This window comes from Echinops telfairi, unplaced genomic scaffold (genome assembly GCF_000313985.2).
Source record: "Echinops telfairi isolate 266 unplaced genomic scaffold, ASM31398v2 ScPeMD7_11;HRSCAF=52, whole genome shotgun sequence".
In the NCBI taxonomy this organism is placed as follows: domain Eukaryota; kingdom Metazoa; phylum Chordata; class Mammalia; order Afrosoricida; family Tenrecidae; genus Echinops; species Echinops telfairi.
Window position 1 is genome coordinate 37,327,927 of NW_022103908.1, and position 24,754 is coordinate 37,352,680.

A 24,754-nucleotide genomic window follows, 5' to 3' on the forward strand; every position below is an offset into this window, starting at 1 on the left:
GGTGGTGATGGTGCTAGAGGTGGTGGTGGTTGGTGCCATCAGCTCTGGCTCACAGCCACCAGATACACAACAGTATGAGCCACCTCCTCGTCCTGTGCCATCCTCACATGGGTTCTGAGGTTTGAGCCCATTATTGTCACCGTGTCATTCCATCTTGTCAAAAATCTTCCTGGTTTTGGCTGCCTTTCTGCTTTGCTAAGCATGATGCCCTTTTTCAAGGACTGGTCTCTCATGATAACATGGCTCAAGCACACGAGAGGAAGTCTTGCCGTCCTTGCCTGAAAGGAGCACTCTGGCTGCACCTCTCCCAAGACAGATTGACCCGTCCTTTTGGCAGCCCGCGGTACCTTCAAGACACACGCATGCATTCTTCTTCAGTCTTCCGTAGTTCATGTCCAAATTTCACATGGATGGAAGGTGACTGAACATGTGATAACATGGCTCAAGTGTACCTTAATCCTCAAAATAACATCTTGGCTTTTCAACATTTTAGTAAGGTCTTGTGCAGCAGATTTACTGAGTGCACTGTGTCTTTGGATCTCTTGACTACTGATTCTTGGACATTGACTGGATTCAAGCAAGATGCAATCCTTAGCAATTTCAGTCTTTTCTCTCTTTGGGTCCGGTGTGAGGGTTTGGGTTTATTTACATGAATTATAATCCATACTGAATGTTGGGACCCTTAATCTTCGTCAGCGGGTCTTCCAGTCCTCCTCGCTTTCCACAAGCAAGGCGGAGTCATTTGCATATCACAGGTTGTCAATCAGCCTTCCCCCCACCCTGATGCTGCATTCTTCGTCATGTGATCCAGCTGTCCTGACTCTCAGCTCAGGATACGACTGAATAATGACTGTTGACGCCTTAGAAACGGGGACAATAATCGATGACAGGTTCATTCGCAAGCCACAAAGATTAGACATCATTAAGTGCTATATAAATGTTCGTAGTGAGTATAAGAAAGATAGCCGTATTAAAAAGTCAAAACACACCCAAATACAGTATCATAGTTTGGCTTACAGTACAAAAGTTATGATTCCTCATACACACGACATGTGTACACGCATTTCAATATTTTTTCATCACACAAAAAACACCCTTTGCCAAAAAGGGACACTTCACCAACCAGAAGTGCAGCGATGGCTGCAGCATGAGGATCACACGTGCCACTCTGCGTGTGCTTCTCTTCTGATGGGGCGTGTTCTACTGGGACATGTAGCAACACACAGGCATGACTTCGAGGTGTAAATTGGACCCTACACATTCCACTTCTCCGTTGCAATCTCAAAAACATCGCTCAAGCGAAACTGCTTCTGCCTGAAAGAGCAAGTCCACGAGGCACTGCGGAGTCGAGGCATCTCTTTGAAGAGCACAGGTAGCCGTGGGATTTGGAAGGCGGGCCAGGGCAGTGATGCTGATTCCCCATTTTAGCTGTGGGCACCTACCTGCATGTTACATGTTAAACACTTTTCTTCCACGGCCTCTGCTCTTTCTAACCAAAACCCACATCACAGCTATGGCCTCCTTTGGTCAAGACCACTGCTCTCGTGACAACAAGCCACAATGCCAGAACCCTTCCAGGCCTGGCTAGTGACTGTGGCTCCCAGACAGCAAGATCAGCGTTGGTCCTCTGAAGTCACCAAGCCACATACTCACAACTGTCCCCCTATGTATAGCCTGTGATTATTTTAAGGTGACAAATAGCTCTAAAATTACAGCCAAGTTCCACTGTTCCCATTGCTCCGAGGAACTCAAGTGAGGTTGTTTCTGTACTGTGGCTGTGCCCAAGCGCAAGGTGCGGCCTGTTAAAAGAGAAGGGACTCGTCTCATCCCCGGGCAGGAGGCTGGGCCCGGAGCGGTCTCTCTGAAAGGATGAAAAGGGCGTCCCAGCTGCAAGTTGTCAGAAACTAGTTGGCTCGTTGTTTGCCCAGCGGCAGCTGCATCCAACTCTCAGTTCACCCAAAGAGACGTGCTCTCGCGGTGCCATAATGAATGTCTCTCTTAAAACACACACACACACACACACCACCAATTGAAAATAACTCTCTAATCTGCATCCTTTCAATAGAACTGGAGTGCACTTCACCAACACGAAGCACTGGCATCTTGAATGAGCAGAGAACTATTTTTAACACATGAAGGATAAGATATGAAATTAGTTTCACGGGGAATGAGAACCTTGGAGATTATCTACTTTGCCTTAATTACTTTGACTCACCATTAATTTAGCTTTTCTAGGGTACTAAATATTTCACGCTAAGACGTTAGAAGTAAAGAAACGTGCACACTGGTGTGAAGCTCTGGAAGTGTGCTGCAACAACTTCAACGCCGACACAAGGATGCCCTCCTTGGGCACCACAAGCCGTGCCTGGGCCAATGCTCATGACTTCTGCCATTGCCGCTTCTGTGTCTGCTACCTGGGGACTAGAAGCCCTGCCCTGACTTATTCTGGAGCCAAACTTTGTTCAGCTTCTGTTGCACTCCTCCGCCCAGAACATCACCGGGGCTCCCTCAGAGCCGCTCCCCGCAACTGCCAAATGGGGCAGGAGGCAAGTGCCTGTAGCCAAGAAAGCCCACGTTGAGCCTGCACATTCAAAGAAGAGTTTCTAATGATCCACGCAAGTGGGCCACAAAGCTGATGCCCAATAAAGGGACAATGGAGATGCTGCCGAGATAGTCCGTAGTCACAAGTTCGTTAAAACATCAGTGGGGAAAATGTGCACTGGTCCCAGGTGAGCACTTGCACTGAGCAGGGTCGGCCATAGACAGCTGGGCCCCTGCCAGAGCCCTGTACTCTCCCCGACGGCTCTTAATCAGTTGTCCACTGGCAGACACCACACGCATGGGCAGTGAGTGCCTCGCAGCTGGCAGAAGCCTGAGGAGAGCAGTACTGGCCGCCATGTGCAGTAGGAGGCTCCAGCCTCTCAGTCTGTCAGTACCCTCCAGCTTCCTGTGGCCTCCAATAATTATCCAGGTGGTGGAGGAAGCGAAGTTCAGAGGGCTGGGACCCTGTCACTGCCCTTACTTTGCTCCACTAAGTACCCTACACTCTAGCAGTCTTTTTTAGGGTATAAATGAGTTTTTCGTCTGATAAACTAGGCCTTTGTTTATAAGGTGCCTTTTTTCCCCCTTCTTTCGGTTCTTGATTAGGATGTTGCCTGGCTTAGTTGATCCATAGTCAGCTAACATTCTGAGCCCAAATAAACATCACAGCCAAGTTCACGGGTCTCCACAACTCTACCCGGATTCTACATTGTAATAAAAATTTCTGTGAGGGAAGTGTCTTTCCATAACAAACATTTCCATTTTAACGATAATGATGTAAAATTCTTCAGCATATTTACAGCTTGAAAACATGTGGTGTCATTTTTAAACCACATTTAAACTGTTGTAAGTAATAGAGGCAGCAAACCCTTCGCCATCTTAACCAGAGGCTGGCAAACCATTGCCAGATTTTACCTGGACCTTTCAGTGGCATTAAATATGTTATTCAGTCATCACCAATGACTATTTCCAAATGTGCCCATCACCCTTCACTCAGTTTCTTCTAAGTGTGAAACCTTCCTTTCCCCTGTATTATACCAGTATCTCTTTGTCTAACTTTATTCCTTCCCCTTTCCACATTCCTTTTGTTCATGGAAAATCCCAACTTTCAAACTTACTTCCCACAGGTAAGCAAGCCTTTGTCCTTGGTCCTTGGTCACTATGTACACAAAGTCCTGGTTTCCAGACGAGGCTGTGCGCCTCGTTCGGTCCAATGGCACTGTGAGGGATGATTATCTTGCACAGTTCTCAGTCACGCTCTCCAATGCCATCTCTCATCTCTCCCCTCCAATGTTCGCTGCTATGCTCCTTCTTTTGTAGGCGCCGTTAGAGTAACGCAAAGCTAGCTGCCCCTAACCATTTCCTCTTGGAGGGAAAGCAGCATCCTGGAGCCCAGGGCGGAAGAACAGGTTCAGAATGCTTCTTCCACTGACCAGGTTTGACAGTGAACCAATTCAACTCTCTGAGCTTGAGTTTCCTCTAATTTTCAACATGAAAAAAGATGCTCGTGATGATTAAATAAGGTGGAAGAGGCGATCATGCCTAGAAATGCTCAAAAGATATTAACTGCTCTTAGGTTTTCTTCTAGGTTTCCATTCAAATGTTGCTTTCATCCATATTAATTAAAATAGCATGGCAAAGAGTAGCTCGGGTCACTGGGCCCTTGGAAGTGGGTCATCTTAATGAACTTCTCTCATCTCTGAAAAGGATGACCAAGTCACATAATGTCTAACCATCCGAGAAATCACCAAGTTCCGAGTTATTTTTTTATCACTAAATTAAACTATAAGAAGATCAACGACACTGTATTTAAGAGCACAATACAGAATGGCCACCTTGTACCAGTACTTTCCACTATGCCTCCCCCACCCCCAGCTAATACTTCTGTGAGAGAGATGAAGCTTTCTACTCTTGTAATGAGTTAGTCTCAGAAACCCACAAAGGCAGTCCTACCCTGTCCTATAGGGTCACTATGAGTCAGCATCAACTCAATGGCAGTGTGTTTAGCATATCAGGGAGCCCAGTGGTAAAGGTCTGAACTTGTAACCAAAAGGTTGGCAGTTCAAATACACCGGCTTCTCCATGGTCAAAAGATGTGGCAGTCTGCTTCTGTAAAGACTACCACCTTGGAAACTCTGTAGGGTAGTTCAGTACAGTCCAATAGGGTCCTCATGAGCCAGAACCCACTCACCAGCAATGGAGCTTTAGTTTGAGTCTGTGTAATACACACTGGATGTGGGGGTGGCAGCAATAGAGTGGTCATAGAATATAAGCTGTTGATAAGATACAGGAGGAATCACAGGGCTCCCAGGCGATCTTTGGAGCATCACCAACCGCTTCCTAAATTTGCAACTTAGCAGAGGCCCTTCAGGTCTTCCTGGTGAAGCATATTCTCACCAGAAAACTTTAGATGAAACTCGAATGATGTCCCATCAAACCTATCTTGATGAGAGAACCCGGGGCACCTGAAAGTCTGCTTTCACTCCAAGATCCCTATTGGCAGATCCAGAGGCTAAAGAGCAGCTCAAACACATCACTGAATGCCGCTAGCTAAAGGCCCAAAGGGTCCTTCTAAAGCTGAGCTGCTTTATGACTTGCTGAAATGTGAGATGGGCAGACCTTGTGGGGCAGTAATTTCCCTCATAAGTATTAACTCAAATAAGATGATGGAATGGGAGTAAAATGGAGCACATGAAAACAGCGATAATTTTTAGAATAAAAAACTGGAAATAGTATAAATGTCTATCACTCAGGCCAGAGTAAGCCATGCCACGCCATGCTGATGCCATAAGCTGGCACTGACACAGCCATGACCCTCTCTTCTCTTTTCTGCACAGAACGCTGAGCTTCCAACTCATGCCATTTGGAGAGGAAGAGCAGCAATGTCCGCCAAATCTAAAGCAACCAGAAGAAGGCGTTTTCCTGGCCGCCAATGCAGCAGCAGGCCAAGGAGAAGGAAGCCTAGGACATTCCTTGGGTGGTAAAAAGATTAGAAACCCCCTTTTTCTCGATAATAAATGGACTACCACCATTTTACTACAGGGAGAATCATGAAGAATAGAAAAAATTTAAAAATATACATATATATGTGTTTCAAATCCTACATTTTGATTAAATTGTTCTAAAGCCCCACTTGCTGTATTTTTCAGTATATTCCTATTCCTTAAGCTAGTTTGCCATGAGATTTGTGTTACTTAAAATAAAAAGCACTCGATGGAAATTATCAGTCATTAAAAAGATAATATTTACACCCCCTTATTTATCAACTCTCCCATTATCTGGCCCTTCACATTTGCAATAGTAAGAAATCTACTATCCAACTATTTGGCACTTTAGCTATGTAAGTCTGGTAGAACCAAATGCCAAAGTACAAGAAGAGAGTAATGCTGGCTGTGAAGATTATAGTTAAGTATCAACTCTGTAGGGCCATGGTTCTTAGTGATGTGGGCAGTTACATAATCTGGAAATTTGGCAGTTGCGTAATGATGTTATCTAAAGTAGTTGCCCTCCATTTAGACTAATGTTAACAGCATCAGGATAAGACAATCATGTTTTCAAAGGTCCATTAAAAAAAAGGGGGGTGGGGGGGACTCACAATGAGATTATTGGCACAGTGGTTGCCACAGTAGGCTCACCATATATAACCACAGTTGTGAGGATGGCAGAGGGCCGGGCAGTGTTTCCTTTTGTTGTGGTTTTCAGATGGAATCGATCTGACGACACCCACTAACTACACATCCTCACTGACTGTCACTGCAAGGTTCCAAGGACTAGGTTTTAGTTCCCAAACAGCATTATTCTAAAATGGAGGGTGACTGTGTCTTATCACACGTCCTTATGCGACTACAGTCAGTGGCCATTTACCTCTGAGACCATCGCAGGACGACTGGAAAGAGAATAAGAAAAAATAAACATCATCCATCAAATTATTTATATTACCTTGTTGGTTTTCAGATGATGTTGAAGATACTGACTCTGAAAACATCCTTCCTAGTCAAAATTACAAGCCTGCAGTAGGGTTATCCATCTGTCTATTTTCTGTCTTGTTCTAATACATTCCCACTTGGACAAACTGTTGGTAGCTTTTGATCTCACAGGGTATTCAAATAAGCAAGAAGACAATAAGTGGTTCTCACACATCATTTCGAATAAGCACTGCACCAGGGGCTTGAACTTTTCCATCTCTTACGCAATTTTAAGTCGAAAGTGAAAAAAAATAATAAACAAGTTCATGAGAGCCAAAACATGACCTTGTGTATATCCCACCTGAATTGAGAGACCGTCCTGAGAATCACTTTGGCTCATTTAACGCTAAGGAATGGAGGCCCACTGAATTGTGAAACAACATCAAGGGCTACATAAATGAAGAAAGTAAAAACTCTATAAGCCAAAAAGGATTTAACAAAAAAGAAAGAGAACGTCAAATGGATGTTGGAACTTCCTGTTGAACACAGACATTGAAACTTGCTCTTGAACATGGAGTAGCTAAACCAAATGAAAAAATGATTAAGTAAAATGCTGAACAAAATATTTCAAAGTGTGGCTCAAGAAGATGAAGTAAAGTATTATAATGAAATGTGGAAAGAACGGGATCTAAAAAAACCAAAAGAAAAGAACATATGTGGCATTTCCAAATGAAAAGAACTGAAGAAAAAACATTCACAACTGGAGTTTCAAAACTGTAGAATTCTATCGGCACCATATTGAACAATGCAGGGAGCACCAAACTAAGATGGAAGGAATACACAGAGTCTCTGTACCAAATAATTGATTGATGTTCAATTATTTCAGATCAAATGGTATTGAAGAAAGAAGTCCAAGCTTCACTGAAAGAATTATCAAGAAAAGAAGAAGACTCCAGAAATTGATAGAATACCAACTGAGATGTTTCAACAAACAGATGCAGTACTGAAAGGATGCACTGAAAGGAAATTTTAAGAACGTTCCCAGGAAGCGATCTATAAGTGCCATTCCAAAGAAAGGCCTGACCCACGTCTTGGCACTGCCTCAATGCACAAATAAATTAAATAATTAGTAAGAAGGACAGAAAAAAATGTATGCCTTCGAATTACGGTGCTGGCCACGAATAGTAAATACATGTGCTTCCAGAAGAATGAACAGATCTATCATGGAAGAAGTATAACCAGAAGGTTCCTTCGAAGTGAGACAGTAAGATTTTGTCACACATACGTTAAACGTGTTATCAGGAGATATCCGTCCTGAGAGAAGGACATCAAGCTTTTTAGAAGAAGGAAAAATAAGGAAGTTCTTAAGTGAGATGACCGCAATAATAGGTTCAAGGATTGTAGGGCCAGGTTATGACTCAGAACTGACTTGGTGGCAGCTAAAAATAGCAACCATTTGCTATGTTTTCAACAAGCATCTTAGGTCAACCTGATTAGGGTGTCAATAACCTTTTTAAGAACACTGATATAATAACAAGATAAATTAGTCATTTATAGATAAAATTTGCTTATGTATTTTTATCTTGGACTATTCCACTCTTCTCTCTCAATCGTCACACTCCTTAAACAAGCCACCACCAGCATCCCTCCCCAACTTGTCAATAATTTCCATGTGTGTTCCCTTGCATTCAGTTTTGTTATTCTCCAAATCCCTTCTCTAGACATTGGCCAGAGAGATATTATATACTCCAAATCATACCACATACCTTCCCATTAAATCCTCGGGTTCTCTGTCTGAAGGATAAAATCCAAAATCTTCAGCATGGCCTACATCATTGCCATTTACTGTCAAATCAGATGACAGTTCCAACTCAAGGTGACTGCTATGTAAAACAGAATGACAGTTTCCCAATCCTGCACCATCTTTATGATTGTTGGTATGTTTGGGTCATCTTTCAACACTATATGGAATAATATTCAATTAGGATTCAAAAGGTCTTCAATGGATAATTTTTGGAAATATACCACCAGACCTTTTCCCTCCATCCTTCTTTGTGTGGAAGCCATTGGATAAACCAATGACACTATCAATAAAATTACCTTATTTATAATGTTCTCTATTATAAAATGATGATGTCTCTAAAATAAACCAGAGACATATATAAACCAGAGATATAGGAATGGATTGTGGGTTCACACTTAATTCTAGCCCCAAACTCTGAGAGCAATTAGTTCTTGTGACATAGCCCTGCTCAATGTTTGCCCTTGGAAGAGAGCTCTGAAGATACAGGTGCTACCTTCCTGACAGGCTCGCTGAAGACAAATGGGTGCAAAAGCAAGTGTGGTGAAGAAAGTTGACTAGAAAGGTGCCAGGCCAGCCTATCCAACCACGAGGTGTCGAAGGGATCAGGTGTAAGGCGTCATCAGAACAAAAAATCTTATCATAGTGAATGATGGGGGGAGTGCGGAGTGGAGATCCAAAGCCCATTAGTAGGCCACTGGAGATCCCCTTGCAGAGGGGTCTCGGGAAGGAGATGAGCCAGTCAGGGTGCGATGTAACAATGATGAGAAATACAACTTTCCTCTAGTTCCTAAATGCTTCCTCCTCGCTCCCACTACCATGACTCGAATTCGACCTTGCAAGTCTGGCTAGACCAGAGGAGGTACATTGGTGCAGATAGGAACTGAAAATACAGGGAATCCAGGATGGATGAGCCCTACAGGACCAGTGGTGTGAGTGGCGAAACAGGGAGGGTAAAGGGAGAATGGGTAGGAAAGAGGAAACCGATTACAAGGAACTATGTGTGACCTCCTCCCTGGGGGACAGACAACCAAAAAGTGGGTGAAGGGAGACATCGGACAGGGCAAGATATGACAAAATACCAATTTATAAACTATCAAGGGCACATGAGGAAGGGGGGAGTAGGGAGGGAGGTGAAAATGAGGACCTAATGTTGGGGGTTTAAGTGGAGAGAAAATGTTTTGAGAATGATGTACAAATGCGCTTTACACAATTGATGTGTGTATGGATTGCGATAACAGTTGTATGAGTCCTAATAAATGTTAAAAAAAGAAAGGTGCCAGGCTATCAAAAGATATACCACATTGGCTCTTAAAGGCTTGAAGATAAATAAGCAGCCATCTAGCTGAGAAGCAAAAAAGGCCACATGGAAGCACACCAGCCTGTGTGATCATGAGGAGCTTATGGGATCAGGGATCAGGCATCAAAGACCCAGAAAAAAAAAATCATATCAATGTGAATGAGGGGAGTACGGAGTGGAGACCCAAAGCCCCATCTGTAGACAACTGGACATCCCCTCACAGAAGGGTCACAAAGAAGAGACAAGCCAGTCAGGGTGCAGTATAGCACTGACAAAGCATATAACTTTCCTCCAGTTCTTTAATGCTTCCTCCCCATCCCCCACCTGCCCGCCGCTCTCATGACACCAATTCTACCTCACAAATCCAGCTAGATCAGAGCATGTACACAGGTATAGATAAGAGATTGCAACAAAGGAAATCCAGGACAGATAAATCCCTCAAGAACAATAATGAGAGTAGCAATACCAGGGAGATAAGGGGAAGGTGGGGGGAGGAAATGGGAATCAATCACAATGATTGACTTATAACCCCCTCCCAGGCGGATGAACAACAGAAAAGTGGGTGAAGGGAGACTAGTAGTCAGTGTAAGACATGAAAAAAAAGTTATAAATTATCAAGGGTTCATGAGGTGGGGTGGGGAGGGGGGAAAATTAACTGATACCAAGAGCTCAAGGAGAAAGAAAATGTTTTGAAAATGATGATGGCAACATATGTGCAAATATGCTTGACACAATGGGTGGATGTATGGATTGTGATAAGAGCTGTAAGAGCCCCCAGTAAGATGATTTAAAAAAATAAAAAGATATCGGTGCTATAGCAAAGCCTAATGAAGAGACAGATGGTTCCTGGAGATCAGATAAAATAGCCTCTTGGCTCTTAAGGACTTGTCTTAAAATGAGCAGCCATCTAAGTGAGGTGTCAACTAAGTCCTCATGGAAAAAAAGTACCAGCCTGCGTGATTCAAGGATGATAAATAATAAAACCAAAATCCGAAGGAAGAAATGGTATCAAAGTTTAAATTGTGAACAGCCAGTTTGCAGAAGGCAATGGACGCTAGTGGAAGCCCAAAATTCATTCCAAGGGTCCCCATGTGGATTAAGTCTTCAGTAAATGCCCTCTGATCATAGTTGAGGGATATGAATTGCCCTTCAATTAGACAGAGAACGCTGTAACTCAATTAATAGCAGATGTAGTTAGGTTAAAAAGTAATGGCCCTTTTTATGTTGATTTTTCCCTTTTGGCCCATTTTAAAGTCGTTCCAGGCTTTAATAGTTTCTGCTTTCTCTTTGATTGAGGTTTTTCTATGTTTTGTCTAGTCATTGTTAGGTTTCTGTTTGGGGGATTTATTTTACTTTGTATAATTTTGTATGATTGTGTTTGGTTAGCATGATTTTCTGTATAAGAAATTCAGGATAGTTCGATCTATAGAGAGAGCAACTGAATAGGGACATGGCAGAGAAGGACAGAGAGAAATGGGAAGCTAACAGTATATATAAAAAAATCTCAAATTTATTGTGGTGATGATGCACAAATATTCTTAATATAACTGTATGATTAAATCGTATGCTGTGTGGGGAAAACTATCATAATTACTAATAAAGGATACAGACAAAAATAAGTCTGGACAAAAATGTGCAGACGTTGAAATCATTTTCCATTGATGTTGTGTAGGAACGTTCATATAAAACTGTTTCTGGGAAACCTTTTGCAACTCCTCAGAAAGCTAGATACATACTTTTCAACCGAGGTTTCACTATGCTTTATTTTGCTATTGTTTTTGGTTGTTTTGCTTGTTTGCTTTGCTTTTTGTTTGTTATGTGTTTTTCCTTGTACAAAATTCAGGTGAGATAAATTTATAGAGATAGTAACTGGAATAATATGTCTTGAGGTTGGGAGGGTGGAACTGGGGAATACAAGAAAGAATAAAACGTTCTAAAATTGATTTTTGTGATGATTGCACAACTCTTTTCAGTATGTTTACATTATTGTATGGTTTGTGAATGACATGTCAATATGTAAACAAAACTGCTTAAAATTTAAAAACAGCACTGAAATACCACCTCAACTCATCATGAATAGCAAAGTAAAAAAAAAAATCAATAACATTCGGGTGAGGGTATGGATGCAACCCTCATCCACTGCTCACAGGTGAGGGAATGGAGCAACCACTGTGGAAATTGGCATGACATCACCACAAAAAGTACAGAATAGAAATACCATGTGACCCAGGAATCTCTCTTGGTTATATCCTGGAGAGATAATAGACAAGACACAAGTAACTATATGCACACCCCTGTTCATCCCAGCACTCATCACAGAAGCAAAAAGGTGGACACAACCTTAACGCTCATCAATGATAGAATGGGCAAATAAGCTTTGTTACATACACACCAGGGAATACAATTCAATGTTAAAGGATGAAGATGAATCTTCAAAACACTGCAGCATCTTTGGTGAAGTGTCTGTTCACATCATCTGCCCATTTTTAAATTGTGTTCTTTTCTTTTTTATTGTGATGTGTCAAAATCTTCTATAAATTTTCGAAATTAGTTCCTTATCTGACATGACATAGCCTAAAAATCTTCCTCAGTCTGTGAGCTCTCTTTTTACTCTTTTGATGAAATATTTTGATGTATATATTGATGAGCTATTTTGGTCTAATCTCTAGGAGGCCCTGGATATTGAGTTTGCCTCTGCTGTTCGGATGCATTCAGCATACCTGATATATAGATACGCCATTCCTTAGGGACCTTCAGTTTGCCCATAGTTCTTCTCCGCTGATCTTTATGATTCTAGGTTTTATGTTTAGGTCATTGATCTATCTTGGGTTCTGTTTTGTATATGGTTTGAGATAGGTTGTCTTTTATTCTTCTGTCATGAATACCCAGTTTTGCAAGTCCCATTTGTTAAACAAACTAGCTCATCCCCATTACTGCGATCCAAACCGTTGTCAAAGAATAAATGTCCCTAAGTGGATGACCTTACTTCTGGGTTCTCACTTCTGCGCTGGGTACAAAGAGGGGGAAATAACGCTGATCTCAGTCAGTTGAGCGGGTGTTCTTTAGTGATTCCAGGTGTGCAAGTGATGTATTTTTTCCAACCCTGTCCTTGTATTAACTAGAACCTTCATTTGTCCATGAGGTTGAAGTGTGTCCTAAGTACTTGCCTTCAAAGCTGATGCCTGTTTAGAATAAGCTGTCACCTCATCTGCCATTCTCCTTCCCAGCACCCACCACATTTGATGCCTACAAAGAGTGCAGCTTCCAAAGGAGATCCATCTGTTCATAACCAGGTGCGCCCAGCCACAAAGCAACCCCCAGCCCATCGCCACTGCAAAGGCCAGCAACCATCAGAACCTGAACCCAGTGACTAACCCGGCCTTGGGTAAAGCCTCAGACTCTCCCAGGCCCCAGGTATAGAGGCTTGCTGGTGGTTTGCATGGATGTTAATTTTAACAATATGCCCATATGTGCTTCAATACCTAGAGTCACTGCTCCTGGAATCCAAAGAGGGGTCATCTGAGATTGGGGCTTTGTGTGTCCTGTTGGATACCTGTGTCAGAGACAGTTCTAAAGCTTTCTCTTTGTTCGAACTGCAGCTCCCAGCTCAGTGGGGACAGTGGGAGAAGGGATGGGTGCTTCTCCAAGTTTCAGAGTGTCCCATGCAGCCAACTCTGTGGTCAAGTCTGTGGCAACCAAGAAGGCTGTCCTCCACTGGGGGACGGAGCCTGCCACGAGGGGAAGAGGTCAGGCCACAGCCCACCCCTGTCCCTCAGGAAATCGTTGCTCTTTCTGCCTCCTTCTTCAAGGCTGAGGCCTCAGGTGCTCTGCCGGTTATGTGCTGTCTGCGAATCAAAAGGTCAGCCGTTCGAGGCCACAGCAGGTCCTCGGGAGAAAGGCGAGGCTGTCCGCTCGGGCAAAGACTGCACTCTTAGAACCCAAAAGGAGCGCTCTACTCTGCCAGGGTCTCTCGGGGTCAGAGTTGGCTCCATGGCGGTGGGCCTGGGTTTGCTGCACGTCTTTTTCTTCTTGACTTGCTTTGTACGTGACAGTGTCACTCAGGCTCTGTGCTCTCTTCCTGCGGGTTTCTCTGACAAACAGGTGGAAGGTGCAGTGACCAGGGAAGGCTTGTATGGCAGAGCAATCTATAACTGAAGACATGAAAGGTGATTTGCATTACCCAGGTGGGGAGCACCAAGTGTGAAGCCCAGAGTAGTGGAAGACCTTGACCCTCCAAATACCTGAAAGAGGGCCAACGTCTTCTTATGGATGCTCTTCTTACCAGTGTTTCAGTTACAGAGCCAAACATGCTTCCATAGGAGAAGAAAGGAAGGAGCCCAGAATTCCCATAAAAGCCATCCATGAGCAAGAAAGTGCAGGACCAGCATGGCCAGAGCCTCGTATAGCCGAGGTGTGGCCTGTAGCGGAAGCGTGATCAGGAGTGTTAGCGTAGCTCTAAGGATAACACAGGCACGGGGTCGAGTGGAGAGGCATGGGGATAAGGTCATGAGCACTGCTGGCCGAAAGCAGACAGGAAAAGCCAGGAAACAGGGGGTTTCCAGCGCAGAACAGCACATACTTTAGGAAAGGATGCTCAGATGGCAAATCGAGCGGATGAAAGTTAATTAGTGCTTGGAAAGCCAGAGACCAGGAGAAGAGGAGGAGTCAGAGGGACACACGGGGTCACAGGGGTGAGATTATAATGTTGGCCTCCTTTTACGCCAACTGGAGCTAGCAGAAGGGTTAGCAGTGGAGGAAGCCAGAATGTCAGGAGAGAAGGAAAAAGGCCTCATTGGAATGACACCATTCCATGCGCTTTTGAATGGGGAGCATCTAACCAGGAAAACAGAAATCACTGCAAGTATTTTCCAGGGAGGAAAGTCAGTACAGAAAATTGGCTTCTCAAAAGATGGAGGAGCAGGGAGCCTGCCTATGACACGGAAGTGAAGTGATCCTGAAATGAGCCAGAGCAGGAGCTGACACCTTGCCTGGGCTGGGGAGACAATGGTAGGAGGTGGAGCTGCTGGAGTTAAGGATCAAGGTCACTTGTGGGCAGCTAGAACCAGAGAAGATTGCTGAGCAAGGGCAGCGCCACACAGGAGGCGCCCTCCCTGCCAGGGATGCTGTCCCAGGCTGAGAAGGCAGAGATGGCTTGCTCCATCTCTCTCCAGTCTCCCTGTAGTGACTTCCATGTGGGGCTGAACATAGGCAGCCAGCAGATCCAGAAATCCAGGAGAGCAGGTTGCTGGGCGAGTCCCATCCACACAGAACAGAAGACGGGACGTGCAAGGAAGATACCCAGCCCTAAAGGGAAAGACAGAAATCCTGGAAGAAGGAGGGAGTGTGTGCTAAAATGAGCCTTAATTAGTGAGCTTCTTATACAATGGACACGCTCCCAAATAATTTGCTTATTGCCACACACTGATCTCAAAGGGCTGAAGAGAGCAGTGGCTGAACATTGCAAACCGGCCCACTGACCTTCCTGCCACATTCCTGTGGACCCTGATGCCATGCCCAGAAGCCCAGCATCGGACGGGTCTTGGGGTAGTTGATCCATATTGCCCTCCCCTCAGGAACAATGAGTCTGGCACTAGTCTAACCTGAGGCGCCCGGTGGTGTACAAGATCTGCACTGGGAGCCCACCAACTGATCTGCAAAAGGCAGACTTACCGCCTCGACTCGTGGGGCAGTTCTGCTCCTCTGTCCTACAGGTGCATTATCTCTCTATCTCGGCCAGGTGAGGGAGTGTGGTTTGGGGAGTCTCAGCAGAAGCAGTCCTGGCGGTGGAGAGGGCTCTGTGTGGCGCAGCAGTGGGAGCCCGCCAGCCTCTCCACGGGAGAAGGTGAGGCTGTCTGGCCTGTAACAAGTCACAGCCTCCAAATGCACAGGGGCAGCTCCGTCTGTCCTGGGAGTCAGAATCCACTCGATGGCACTGCATTAGGTTAGTTTTTGTCTTTCTGGGGCTTTTGTGGTGGCCGTGGTGGGGTTACTTCTTAAGTCTAACCAGATGATTTTTCCCCCCCAAAGATCTAGAATGGAAAGGCACTTTGTTTAATTTTTAGTTTTTAACAGTTTTCCATTGAGGTTTCTCTGTTTTACTTTGTTATTGTTGTTAGTTTTTGTCTGTTAATATTTTTGTTTTGTCTGTGAGATCCAGGCTGGGTAAATCTATTGAGACAGGAATGGGATTAATGGCTCCTTGGGGGTGTGGCAGTGGTCATTGGGAGAAAAGAGGAATTAATAATGATGAATACAAGAATGAAGAAAATGTTCTAAACTTGATTGCGGTGATGCTTGTACAACTCTTCTTGATATGATCACAATTGGTCTTTTCTTTTTTTAATCAAGTAGTGGCCTAACACTTAAATTAGTACCTTCCCCACCCCCCACCCCCACCACTTGCCTTTGTGTTTAACCCACGGGCTCCTGCCTCTTTGACCCGCATCTGCTTGGGTGTTTCTATTTCCATGACTCTGCTCTTCCCAGGGAACAAAGCTCAAAAGGTCCTTTGCTGGCCCATTCTACCGCCTCCTCCCATCATCGTTCCATCTCTCTGGTGTTGACTCGCCACCGCTTGTGCAAGAACAGGGGGCGAAGTCGCTCTTGCGTGATTCAGCTTTAGCTTGTCTGAGTAGACATGCAGCTAGAATATGTGTATCAGGCCACGGGACAATTAGAAAGCTGGCTGGTTGTATTTCATGTTTATCTAACAAGCTTTACTCTGCTCATTTTGTCACTAAGTATCTAATTCAAAGGCGTGGACTTCTCTCCCCTGGTCTTCCCACCCTCTGTAGCCCGGGATCTCCTCTGGGAGCTGGCAGCCTCAGAACAAGCAGGAAGAATGCGGTCAGAGGTCTGGCGTTTTGACAGAACAAGAGAAAGGACACAGCATCCCCCACCCCTACCTCCCCGGCAACCACTCATTCACTTAGCAAAAATATAGGCTATTGGAGCAGCATGAAAAACAATAAGTATAAGTGCACAGAGTCAGGCTAGGTCTTCCAGAACCGACAGAGGACGAAAATCACCTCTTTGGCCAAGAGTAAGAGGAGGGGGGGAAAATCACTTTTCATCAAGGGACGGACATGCAGCGTAGCCACTGTGTCATGGGCCTTCTCTCCAAGTCCACAAATCCTGCCTGTAAAATATAACTTTCTTCCTTTGATGATCTACTAGTGAATTATTTATATTCTTCAATTTATCTTTCCTTCTTCTTTTATTTATGCCCAAGATTGGTCTGCTTAACTCTATGGAGCCCGACCAATGGATTACAGAGATTGGCCCATGATTGTGAGCCCAGCAAGAAGGCCAAGCCCAGTGGGGAGGGCAGAGTAATGGTACAGGCAGAGGACTGGAATTTCCAGGTTGGGAGTGGGAGTGAGTTAAATAACCATCTACTGTAGACCTCTGGGTCATGCTAAGGACCTCTAGCAAAGCAATGGTGTTCACTAAACATACAGTCAGCAGTTCAAACCCAGCAGCAGCTCAACAAGAGAAAGATGAGGCAGTCTGCTCCCCTAAAGACTCATAGCCTTGGAAACCCTATGTAGGATCACTATGAGTCGGAATCCACTCAAGAGCAGTGATTGGTTTGGGGGTTTGGGTAGACCGTGCTGGATTTTCTTGAACATCAGCCTTGGACCCATCCCCACAGCTAGGACCTTAGTTTCCACTCTCACCATTGCCAACCTGGGCAGCGTCACTTCCTAGGCTGGGCCTCCCAACTTTGAATCTTATTTTTTAAAAACCAGGGGTAGGGAACAGATTTGGGGTGTTGTGGTTGTTAATTGGTTTTCAATACAACTGGAAAATTCTTCAGTATATCATGCTTAGTTCCTCAGAAACAGGTTAGTGAAACTGTTGATTTGGGATGGGGTTTCAGGAAGGGCAGACGACTGTGAGAGGAGTCAGAAAGGAGGGGCAGACGATAGGTTATCCAGCAGGTGGCCTCTGTGGGCAACAGAGGTTTGTTTTCACTGGTGAACTCCCGGGATCTGTGCAGAACACACAGCAGAGCTATCACACCAAGCGCAGAGGTTCCTAAGGTAATACTAACTTTTGATAATTAACTCCCTAATCTCTTGATTACTAGCTCTCTTCTACCATGGGCTAAGGGGCCTTGGTGGCATAGTTGTTACACACTGGGCTGCTAACCGCATGGTCAGAAGTTCGAGCCTCCTAGCTACCCGTGAGAGAAAGACAGGGCTTTCTACTCCTGTAAAGAGTCACCGTCTTGGAAACTCACAGGAAGCAATTCTACCCTGCCCTATGGGATCACAATGACAACTTTATGACCATGAGTTTAGCTTTTGGTCCTTTATCATGGACTAAGGCTGTCTGGTAGCATAGTGGGTAAGCCTTCAACTTACCCACTGGAGGTCACTGGTTCAAATCCTCCAGCCCTTCTGTGGAGAAAGTCAGTCTGTGGCAGTCTCTTTCTCTAAAGATGACAGTCTTAGAAACCTCATGGGGCAGTTTTACCCCATCCTATAGGGTCACTATGAGTTAGAATCAGCTTGACTACAATGCTCAGTGCTTTCAAGGGCAGAGGATGGCATGGGCCATTGCCATTAACCTGTGCCCTTTGTGGAAAACTGTGGGTGCTTGCAGAAGCCTTTGTTCATATTAAGCATGTAGTTGAGCAAGAGACTGACAGCAAGTGTTCCACCAAGCCACGGCCTGGAAGATTTTGATTCAGGGGTCTCGGAGGAAGGCAGATCTGTGATTTCACGGAGCTACAAGTCCCTGCTGGGCTTTCTGTGACCACACAGTGTGTTTGGTGGGCCGTACGGGGTCTTTCCTGATGTGCTGCCTTCCACTCACCAGCCCTATGGAAATTTGGAGCCTGCGATCTAGACTCTGACCCTGGGCTCCTGCCCATAAGTCACATTGGGTTCAAAGGGTCTCAAGGTGCTTTCTTTAAGTGAGACCAAAATAGAAGAGCTCACCACTTGCAGTCATTAATGACCTCATCTGGGGCTTTTCTCCCACTGTTTACGTTGTTCACCACAGCACCTTGGCCACATTCCAGTCTGGATAATTACACTGGGGGTAGCAAACTTCACCCTTCAGCGCCAACTAAATCAAGTATGCCTTCCAGCTTCTGGCCATAACCTTGGGTATGCTGCTGTGGGCTATTAAAGAGCTGTTCTATACTTGGGATGGCTGTATTTGTGAAAAATCAATACCCCTGGTTTAACTTTCTACACTGGCAAAAAAACCCAGAAAAACCCCACACATTCTAAACTATCACCAGTTAAACTAGCTAGTTTGAATTTCTAGCTAGCTAGTTAAGCTAGCCAGATTTGAATTTCTTTTTATTCAACTCCAGAAACAATTAGACAATCACATTAATTTCCTAAATTTTTATTTTCTCTTTTACTTCTATTGTACTACTATTGTAATTGTATTATTTTTCTATTGTATACTATGGTAGTGACAGAACAGACTTACATGGCTAGAAAGAAAAGCAAAACTGTTTGATGAAGGTCAAAACGTTTTTCCAAACAGGGAGACACACAAGTACCCAGGCAAGATGTGGCAGTGTGTCCGAAATGAGAGTGAGTGAGTGTACCCTTTATTGGTAAAGCACGGGGAGGGTGAGGAGAAGCCTGGCAAAGTTACCTGGGTGTGTTCAACTATAAGCTGATACATTTAGCAACGTAAGTTGACTGGCTACGTTTGACACTCATGAATGGAGACATGCTGTCAGTACTAAGGTGAGTCACAGCTGTCTGCTGGCCTCTCCCTTTATCTCAAGGTAGCAGGCTCTACATAGTTACAGTTTGACAAAGAGTTAGCAGCAATGGAGCAAAAATTCTAGTGAGTGAAAATAAGCTATGGTTAAGAGTCGATTAGTTGACATTTACTTCATCTTGGGTACAGAGTTTTGAGACAGTTAAAGGCTTCATCTTAACCTTATCAACTGGAATCCTCTTTCTTAACCTTCAGGACATGCATAAGCAAGGTACTCTTTTCAGATCCAACGGAATAAACCGACTCGTTCCATAAACAATTCCCTATCTAACCAGTATCCCAGCTCTGGCTCCAATGGTATTGCAGCAGTTACACTTTGACAAAAAGGCTGGATTGTCTCATCACATCAATAGAAGATTTCAGTTTAATTTAGAATGGAGTTTTGACTTACTAGGTCTGAAGCCATCCATTTCAGTTATGCAAAGGCCTCCGTTTCAAAGGAATAAGGTCTACGCACAGAGCACCATCCACACAGATAAAGATGGGCATGTTTGCCGTGATGCTCAAAGAGGGAGGGATGGTGGATGCACTTATTCACAAAAGCCGTGAGCTGAGCCCTGGGGTCTGGTGTCCTGGTGGTCACTAGCCTAAATGGGAAGCCTTTCCAAAGAGGACAATTGCACTGAATTCGTCCTATGTCGACACATTTCAGAAAAGCTGAAGGTGCCTTCTTCTCTATTGTTGATGACTATTATAATGCAGGTCTCCCAATCAAATCCTGTTTGGGTCCACCCTTCAAGTAAAAGAAGAAACTACCAAGACCTTGAATTGCATATGGAGATGTGCTGATGGAAGTGTACATGTCTCTAAGCATCACAAAAGGTTATCTGCCTAGTCCGAAGGTTGTAAACCAGGGCACCATATAGACACACACATGAGGACTTCCAAGCTTGTGAAAAATTTAAATAAAAAGATAAACAAGTACATATATTATATGTGTGTACACACACACACACATATGTTTGTTTGGGGCAATCATATTTGTGTGGGTGAGGATTTGCAGGCTATAAGAGTGGAAGCTAACACAACAAAATTGCAAACGCAACCATCTCTTGTTTAAAGCTACTCTTCACTGTCTGCGAAAACACAAATCAAGTCTCTCAGTGTTCCGTCATGGGGCTTGAAAAGTGGAAAAGGAGGGAATGATGCATGTGCTCGCACATATATACACACTGTCTTGTCCATTAAAATAGGAGAGAGGTCTGGCACACTTCCAGATACCAGTGGGTTAAATTAAATATATGACTCCCTAATATTATTTTACAACACACCATGCAAATGGATTACATATAGAAAATTAAATCAAACATAACTTTGAAATTTAGATTACAATTTTCATGATTTGAACATTCAAATATATTCAAACATCTTTTTTAAAAACCAGTATTTGTGTTGGACAGACTGTGGAAATGATTTAAAAAGAAAAAAATCAGTGCAGTTCACCTGAGAACTGCAAAAGTATTATTCTACTTGAAAACCCTTCTAGCTAGGACCCGTTAACAGCAGGTCTCTCAAACTAGGTTAAACATCCCATAAATCCATTTATTTCCCCCTACCTCTCTGCTAACGCGAATGCTTTTCTGGTGAAAATGACTCTTTGGTGCTACTTAATACTGTCACATCATCGTTTCTCCAACCTGTCCACTTCAAATTCTTTACTTGAGGTATAGTATTAAAATTAAATAACTACTTTGTTATAAGTAATAAATAACGGAATGTAGATTCTTTCAAGGAGCGCAAGAGACCTCAAGATAAATCATGAGTGCAACACATGTCTGAAGTTTGAGAGAAAAGCTCTGTAATGTACGCTTCCAATAAGCCTTTCGTCATATTAAAGTTAAGAAATGAAACGCCATGCCCTGTCACCATTGTACAAGGGGAGGTCATTCCTCCTACCCTAAGAGCCATCAGATTTGGCAGGAGAGCTTTGATAATAAGAATGACGCCTATATTATGCAGTGCCACTGTCTGTCCCCAGTCACTACACCTAGAGACTCTCTATTCATACCACATGGTATGAAATATGCAGGAGTGATTCATCAATTATAACGTTTCATCTCTTGCAGGTACACAGAGAGACCAACAAAATCTCCAATTATGGCTCTGGTAAAATTTGCATACAGAATAATAGTTCCTTAGCAATTGTCCAAGCTGTAAACAATTTCACAAACAATTAACAATACACCCAATTCTAGGGACTGGGTTTTCTAGTTTGGTGAAGGGGGGGGGGGGGGGGGATCATGGTTTCAGGGCCTGAAGACAGAATAAACTGTGGGTATAAATACATCTTAGACCATCATCCAGTCTAGTGTCAACACTGACTCTTTACTGCCAATATTAGAGGATCTTCTAAATACTGTCCTTATTTGAATAAAAATCTTAGTGATCTTGGGGGTTGATTTTAGGTAAGGAAAGAACAAAGAAAGAGTAGGATAGCAAATCAAGGGAAACAAATTGTCGTGTGATCTCGGGATTGACTTAAGCTGTCTCCAGAGCCCAGCCCCATCACTGCACGGGCCCTCAGTGTCCCTTAAAGCGAGAGGTTTCAACCAGGCCATCAGTCTAAAAGTTCCCCCTCACAAGAAAGCCCCGCCATCTGGTTAGACATCACCGAGAACTCGGGTTTTTGTAGAGTCATCCTCAGAGTATCTAACGACGGCTGAGAACATGCTTTCAGTGTTTGATGACAACAAAGGGAAGACCGAGCAGGGTCCCGGCAGCCCTCCAATCCGGGGTTTTCTAGTTACTTCAGGCTTCAGAGGGCAAAGGAAAGCAAATGCTTCAGCTCGTTCCACAGTGACAGCATGATTCTTCTTATATACATGGACAGGAATATTCTTTCACAAAGCACTCGGATGAAACTTAGCAGATCTCTCTCGTCTGGAGGGCTGCGATACTTGAGCGACAGGATGAGTATTAGGATGGGGAAGCAGCTGTCACGGCTTTGTTTTTTCATTCACAGTAGGTGGTTGCCAGGCAACAAAATACTATTGTCTGTTTCCATGATATATTGGCCAATTCTACGGGTGATAATGCTTTCTACAGTTTAAAACAGGGCCACCTTTTGGACCAAAGAGATGAGGGAAAACTCAAAGCATAACCATAATATATATCTGAATACTTTGGCTGTACTCCCAATAGTATGTGTACAGATACATTACCATGTGGATATGCATACCTGTACATCTCTCTTACAAATATGCATACATGTGTGTGACTACACATTCTGTTACCTCCAAACCCACCTATATCTCTCCCAAACTAAAATCAAAGCATGAAAATTCTGAAAACATCACAAAAACTATTTCCTCAACATACCAATCATTTCCAACCTGTCAGATGTAGCAACTCCTGTCCCCTGAATATAAAAGCCCTCCAGTCAGAAAAGCAATTCTATGTGTACAAAACTAAGAACAGAAAGCCTTTACCATCTACTTTAGAATCATCTAACACTTAATATGCTATTTTACTCAATGTCATGGGCTGCCATTGTGTACAAAGATGATGATTCCAATGGGGAAATTCTGTTGCTGTTTGCATCCAAGAACCTTAACATTTATTTCATTTTAAAAATAATTGGATTTTTCTTCTCGGAATAGCCTTGCGATTCCCCACTTTGTTTGGATATGGGTCCCTAGGGAATAACAGTCATGCTACGTTATTCTTGCATATTTCATAACCCACAATAAAATAACACAGCGTACTCAATATAAAGTTGTCAACATTAACTTGCATCAGCTGCTATTTGTTTTGCATTGACAAGGCTTCTAAAGATAAGAATTACAATATTCTCGGGTGTACAGACACAACATCAAAACAGCCTGAAGGAATTAAAGCTTGAAAAAGCTAAAAGCAATCACGGTTTGCCATGAAGAGAAATCAGCATCACTTATGCATACACATCTCTTCCTGCAGAGTCCCTAAATAATGCCAGAACAATCCTGGAGTTTCAGGCACCGCTCATTCATCTTCCCACACAATATTTCAAAAGCCCTTTAACTTAACCATTTAGTGCAACCCTCTAGCGAGGCTTTGGAAACCCCCTGTTTGAAATGCGTTACCACAAGGAAATCTACATGTTACAAGAAACTGTACTAAGCAATATCTATCACACATGGAATGGATATCCTTACTACAATGCTCCCTACCAAGAGGGCAACGCTTGCGAAACAGAAGCATGATGGGTTAACAGGGAACTGGTACTATCCTAAGTACCACTTTGCCAGGCCTCTGTGGGTCATACCCTCTTCTCTTGGAGCGTCCTCCAAGGTTTCTTCTTCACATCTCACCCCGCCCTGCCCCAGTCGCTGCTCCCTTTTCTTCCCAAGGTTGCTCACCTGTGCCACCCCTTCTCCTGCCATCCAATTTCCTCCCACCGCCTCCGCCCTCTCCAGCTCCCTTAAGGGCCCTCCATTACCCCTCAACTACCACACTCAGAGCTCCAACCCCTTCAACTCCCCCTGAGCACACAACCCCGCCTCATTCTTCTAAGATTTGCTTAAAATATCGCACACACCAATCCAATCAAATATGATTATTAATTATGCTTACAAACCATCATTGTTTTTAATGTTATAGCAAAAATAGAGGAACAGAGAAGCGTAGAGGTGTGCTGGGAAGAAAGAAAGTAGGCTGGCTATGCACAGCGGGTCGCCTGGGTCCTACTCAGCTTCCCCACCTGTCGACCCCACTTCCCCCTGGTGCGTGCTGCAGGATGACAACCACAACACTCCAAACCCACCCCCTCCAGAAAGGGGGCGGGGCCACGCCTACAACCAATCAGAACACGGGAGCCCGGGTGTCCAACCTATGGGGTGGCCCTGGCCGTGCAGGGGGAGGACGAGGGGTGGTCGGGGAGGGGCCTTGTCTGGGGGGTGGCGCGCACGTGTCGAGGCCGGAGAGGAGGGAGTTGGCCAGTGTCTGGCTGCCAAGGCGCGGGTTCTGCAGCAGCGCGAGGGTCTGGTCGCTCGGTGCCGCCTAGGCTTGCGCTTCGCTGGCCAGGGTTCACTCCCGCCAAAGAGCACCCGTCCAAAGAGTCCCGAGTTGCCCGTAAAAGGGGACAGTTCCAAATAACAACAGAGGTACCCAGCGTCTACAAGACCGGGAGGAAAGTTTCTGGGCTGCACAGAGTGGAGTCAGCCTCAAACCCAGTGGGGACAGGGATGCAGGGCGCAAGGGAGAGCCCGGGGGGTAGTGTGCGGTCGGGGTAGGGACAGGGCAGCGCCGCAGGACCGGGTCCCAGGTGCAGCGCCTAGGGTGCGTGTCCATCAGGGGTGCGCTGTCCAAGGTGCGGGCGGGGTGGGAGGCGCGCGACAGGCGCAGAGCGCGGAGCCCCGCTCGGCTGGCGGGCGGCAGGGAGATCGGGGAACAGCTGTCAGAGACGCCGGGCACCCCCGGACTGGCAAAAGTGAAAGGGGTGATCCGGGGTAGGGCAGGGCAGGGCGCGCGGGG